Source organism: Hippichthys cyanospilos, chromosome 5, assembly GCF_059441005.1.
Source record: "Hippichthys cyanospilos isolate Australia breed blue-spotted pipefish chromosome 5, RoL_Hcya_1.0, whole genome shotgun sequence".
Classification (NCBI taxonomy): domain Eukaryota; kingdom Metazoa; phylum Chordata; class Actinopteri; order Syngnathiformes; family Syngnathidae; genus Hippichthys; species Hippichthys cyanospilos.
In genome coordinates this window covers 17638012-17644011 of record NC_142373.1, presented here as the reverse complement: position 1 = coordinate 17644011, position 6000 = coordinate 17638012, and the positions used below count along the sequence as shown (strand labels likewise).

General features: G+C 39.6%; 1 long non-coding RNA gene across 1 annotated transcript in view; it reads right to left on the bottom strand.

Moving 5' to 3' along the window:
* Window positions 1-587: 587 nt before the first annotated feature.
* LOC148423821 (uncharacterized) overlaps window positions 588-6000 on the bottom strand; it is a 78094-nt gene continuing 72681 nt past the window's right edge. Inside the window, exon 4 of the long non-coding RNA XR_015865587.1 lies at window positions 588-731. This is a non-coding gene — a long non-coding RNA (uncharacterized LOC148423821). The remainder of the gene's footprint in view (window positions 732-6000) is intronic.

Sequence of the window (6000 nt, the reverse complement as noted above, 5' to 3'; positions counted from 1 at the left end):
AGCACACAATAAAAAAGAGCATGCAAGAACAAAGAAGCAAACAATAAAAAAGAGAAAGCAAGAAAAAGGACGCTCAAAAAAGAGCACATAAGAAATAAGAAGCACACAAAAGAGCATGCAAAAAAAGCACAAAAGAAAAAGAAACACACTTTTTGGTGTACTTCTTTTTTTTAAAGTGTTTTCTTTTGTTTTCTGATTACCTTTTTTTAATTTGCTTAGTTCTCTGTGTGATTTGCCCTACAGAGCCACTCTGCTAAACTATATGGTAACCATCCCTTTCAGAGAAACTAAATATCTCCTTACAGCTGCAACACATAAATTCTAAGTCTAAAGCCTCTTGACATTTTGTGTGAGACACATTTAACACTCTATCACTAAAGTCATTCCCATTTTTTTTAATCATTTGACTGTAGGTGAAACGTATAGAGAAAAACTTGTAAATGAACCTCGCAACAAGTAATGGAAACTAGCGATAGCTTTTAAGGAGGCACTTATTCCTACAAGTTACATAGTGCATACTCCGGAGTTTTATAATGCAGATATACCGAAGTGTGAATGTGCTCATATGGCTTTCTTGACTTTAGCACCTCTGGCATCGCTGAGCCACGTCCCATTTTATTCCGATGTCACCTCTTTGAGTGGCGATTTATGGAATAACTGCCGGTTACCTTGGCCCGCTCAGACTGTTCCCTGTCAATTTCCCTGCAGGTGGCCTTCTCCGTGGAACGGCCCTAGAGGAACACAGGAAGCATATCAAACACTGCTGACAGCAAGATTGAGGGTTTGCACATTGGATTTAACTCACAGACTCAGCCAAGCAGTCAGACATACATAAATTATCATTTGGACACTGTTGCACTCACGTCTAATATTAGATGGACACCAAAACAGATTATTGGTGGAATGAAATTTTGACATGCTATATTTGGTCCATTTATATGGGGACAAGGTGCAAAAAAGCGATTTTTTTTGTAAAACAAAGCGCGATTTTACTGTTTTTAAATCAGCAAAACAATATATTTTAAGGTTTTTGGTTGAAATTTGATTTAAAAATTGTTTAATATTTAAATGAATCACATTTATATTTTTTTAAACTCAATTCCTCTTTGCATTTATCCAAACAGTCTTTTACAGTAATCTAGAAGTGTTTTTTCCCATCCTTCATATAGTCCTTTCTACAAATCTTTATTTTAATTTCTGATTGTCTAATAATAATGTTTGACTGACGTATCTAATTGTTTTTGTTGACACTCCCTTTGGTACAGTTCCATCTAGTGGATGCATGACGCAATCTCAGACACTACTGTAGCTTCTATTCTATGCGCCTTATAATGCGGTGCACCTTATATACAAAAACAGTTTTAATGTGGGCCATTTGTTGAAAGAGCGCCTTATAGTGCAGAAAACACTGTACGCCACCGATGTGTAGCGACAAGTAGAATTATTACCTCATTCACTGCCATTGACAAGTAGAGATGACAATAGCAGTTAATCAGTTGATATTTGAATTTCATGTGTGATTTTCGTTTTGTGGGATTTCTTCAGGTACTTTGGTTTACTTGCATATTCGATTAAATCAATCCTTCCTGGCGATGACACTTTTGCGCATTTTGGTGGCCCGGGCGACTTCAGGGGAAAAGACTTTGTATTTGACATGTGAAGTGGAATTGCTATGAAATACATCAACTTATGATCTATTTCTTTTTTTGTCAGTTTTAGACTAACCTGTAACCTTTATAAATGCTGTAAAAAAGTAGTTAACAGTTGTTGAAAGTTGATTCCCATTGCTTTTTTTATTTTGCGATTGGGAGTGTGAAAGGCTTTCTCTTCTTTTTTTCTCTTTGCAAAATATAATTGAGAAGCACTAGATTGATTGATGATTATAGTCTAAAATATCAATAAGTTTGAATGTGCGAGTGTTTGTTTGATCAATCTCAGAGTGCACCTCTATTTTTAGGGGGTCCAAACTGACATGTGACATGGCCGTAAACGTAGCCATAGATTTTAAGACTTGAAATGATAAAAGTATGGGGAAGAAAAGAACAGTGCAGTGTCCTATATTTTCCAACAGTCATAGCAGAAGGATTGTCTTCATCTCGTTCCTGAGGGATTTTACAAAAAGTTGGCCCCAAATTCACCCTGCCCATAACCTCACAGGCCCCATTTTCAAGAGATGACTCAAAGAGCATGAAATCTTTGACCTCATTCTCAAGCTTCAGAAAAGAAGCCAAGGAAAAAGGAGCCTGTATATGTGTCGAACGCTTGGCTCTGCGGCTCACGCGTCATACCGACAGCGAGGCCAACAAATTTAAACTCCAATTTAATTCACATGGCGACGGGTGTGTCGTCTCCCTTGGAAACTCAGCTCTTTTTTTCGTCTTGGTTTTACGTGAGAAAGTCCAACGAGGAAGAAAACAAAAAAGGAATCGTATAACCAAGTGTTCGTACCTTGACGTGTCTCATGGCATCTAATCATATCCACTCGAGCAATACCCGGAGACAGTAAACAGAATGAGTAGCGTTTGTGCATGGAAACGCAGCATATTAGTACGTACCGATGAGTAAGTGTTTGCATATGTGCATTTATACATTTGCTTGAGTGCGTGTTTATCCAGTCCCTGGATGCTCCTGTCCAAGAAGTGCTTCCATCTGACAGCAATTATTGCTACACGAGACTCAAGTGGAATGATTAATACCTATTTGCTTTTCTGTTTATCTCCTTGCATGAGCGTGTGTGTTTGTTAGTCGGAGTACAGTAAGTCCCTTGTAAATTTGCTTCCTCCACCGAGGACCCGGCGTCTGGTCTTTGTCCATTTGTTTACGCGGACAATAAGCAACAGGAACCATTCAAACTCGTTGGAGGCGTGTGGTTTTGCGCAAAATAGAACTTAAATTCGATCTTTGCCTACTTCCTTTGAAGAACTGTTTCCCAATTATTTGGATGGAGCACCAGTAGGTGTCACTGATCGTGTAGTAGTTCACTTCTGACTAGAGAGGTGTGAATGTCAATGGTTAGCCCTCTCAAAATGGAGTTACAATTCAAGCAAGGAATCCAAGGCGTGAGCTCCCTTTTGCTGTAAATCAGCTAGGATTGGCCCACTGCAAATCAAGGAAGGAAGGGAGAGAGGGGTGGACGGAAAGATGGATGGAAAGATGGAGGGAGGGGGAAGGAGCAATGAAACAAAAAGGGAGGGGGAGAGGTAAGGAAGGAAGAAAGAAAGGAAGGTGGTTGTTAAGGAGGGAAAGGAGGAGGAAGAGAAGGGAGGAAAGGGAGGAAGGCTGGGGGTAGGAATGGAAGAAAGGAAGGAGGGAAGGAATGAATGATGGAAAGAAGGAATGGGGGAAGAAGTGAGGGAGGGAAGGATGAAATTATGGAAGAAAGAAAGAAAGAACGAATGAAAGAAAGAATGGAAGGAGGGAGGGAGGGAGTGGAAGGAATGGAGAAACAAAATAAGGAGGTGGAAGGGAAGGAAGGAAGAAAAGAGGGAGGGAGTGAGGTAGGGAAGGAAGGAAGCAAAATGGAGGGACGGAAGGAAGGAAGGATGGAGGGAGGTAGGGAAGCAAGGAAGAAAGGAAGGAAAAAAGGGAGGAAGGAAGCAAAGATGGGGAGGGAGGGAAGAAAGGATGGAAGGAAGGAATGACAGAAGGAAGGTATGGAGAGAAGAAGGGGGAAGGAAAAATGAAAGCAAGAAAGAAAGAAAGAGAAAGCTAGGTAAAAAAAAAACAAAGGAAGGAGGGAAAGACGGACGGCGGTAGGGAAGGAAGAAGGAAGGCAAAGAAGAACCAAAGGAAGGAGGAAAGAAAGAAAGAAAGGAAGGATGTGGGGAAGAAGAAATGAAAGAAAGTGAAATGGAAAGTGAAATATTGACTGTTTCTGAAATTCAACTTGTTTCTCTGCTGCACTTTTGTTTTAGTCCAGACACACAATCCCATCTGTGCGCTTTTGCACTTTTTTTTTTTCTTTTTTTAATACAGTGTGTTATGAGTCTTGTATATTGTATGTGTTTCCAATGTTATTCAGCTGCCTGGGGAGCGGGGGTTATTGCTACCAGCAGCCGTGGACCCACAAGAGCACACTGAGCTCATTCATGCACTAGCGCCGGCCTAAGTGAGAGGAAGTTTGACTTCAACCGTGGCATAAATTCCTCCATATGTTGATATTACATCCATACAAACCAAGGGTTCATCTTAATGTATTATGAATTTGAAATTATACTCAAATATCTTGGGAATTTGGCTTGAGGTAAGTCACAGTTTCAAAAAATGGCAGAGTGAATCACGTAGTGAAGTAATCAATTAATACAGGTAACCAAGTACTAAAGTAATCCATTTCATTTCATAAGTAACTACTAAAGTAATACGTTATTTTGGTTAAGTACTGAAGTAATGGATACCTAAAGTTACTGCACATTCAACTGCATGTAATTGATTACCTTCCCTACTACATAAAGTAACTGAATATTTTAGTATGGAATTACATAAAGTAATTGATTACTTTAGTACTTAACTACTGTAATTAATATAATAGATGTACTTAATTTAGTACCAACCACCTTAGAAACCCATTAAAGCCTAATATATATATATAATATATATAATATATATATATATATATATATATATATATATATATATATATATATATATATATATGTATAATGTAAAAATATGTCTTTGGGAGTGAATGCATTAATAGATATAATTATCAACGTTGAATGTTTTTGGCAGTATTTCACTAACTCAAGGTTTTTCAATCTCCATTAAATAATGGAGTCGGATTACTGTAAATGGATTTTCAGACGCAAAAGTGTCAATCAAGCGATCAGCAGAAGTGCGCCAGGAGCGATCCGGTTCGAACGGGAGTCGGGCCCCATCAGCTGATCCGTTGTGCCTGGCAGATGTGAGCTGGTCTGCCTTGCGGCGATTACATAAGCGTGCCCACAGTCCACATCAGCTCCTTGGCGGTCGCCCTGGCAACACGCTATTAACGATGGCAAGGCCCCTACGTCTTAACCACTGTTGCCATCCGGAGACCTGAGCCTACGCTTGAGTGTGGGATTGATGATGTACAGCTGGAGAGCAGCTGCAATCTTTTCTCCAGCTGGAAACGGACACTTTCTATTACTTCATGAATGTCCATATGTGCATTGATTTTCTGTTGAACGGCCTAAGGGATTAACTTCACAAGTGTTTTGTCTTTGGATTTGTTTGCGTGTTAAAATGGTGTCAAATAAAAGAAATGTGATCAGCATTGTACTAGGAATTGCGCACAAGGTTATGGTTAGGACACTGGTGGACGCTCATCAAAAGCAATGACCTACATTTCGGAGTTATATTCGTTCTCTATTATTCTCCGTTGAAATGTTTCCTTTGGTTGCATTGCTTTGTTATATGTGGACGACGGACAAAATAGAATCCGCTCAAAATCTATAATGCTAATCGATTTAATTGAAACTTTAGTAGCAATTGGAGGGTGTCTTTAACTATTGGGCAGTATTGTGTCCATTTTTTGGATGAATTCTTCCACATTCTACATGCAGTATTTTAGTCAAGGGATGGCACACTCCTGTTAGTGTGATAACTAACAGAATTCCCCAAAGGAAGATTGATCTGTCAGCCAAATAAGCAGAGTTTGACGCACAGATGTGCATTTTTATATTGTTCGTATTCTTACAATAATTACAGAACACGCGGACATCATTTGGTTGTTAGCAGCCGGTGCCTGTTGCAGCTAACAGCAGCTCATGTTAGCTTAGCTGAGGTTGTTGCGGCATTATTTTCACTAAAAGAAGCGAGCGGACTGAACCAACGTCCGAGACCATCCTTGTTCACACACAGTAATATTACTAAAACCGAGAGGATCATGTAAATGTAACGATGACTCTATCTGAGTCAATAAAGGGTAGTACGGTATGCTGCCGAGTCCTCCGTTTAGAGCTGCGTCGCGAAGAAAAGGAAAAACAACTGATTCGAGTGGATTTAGCGTTACACTGGCGAAAC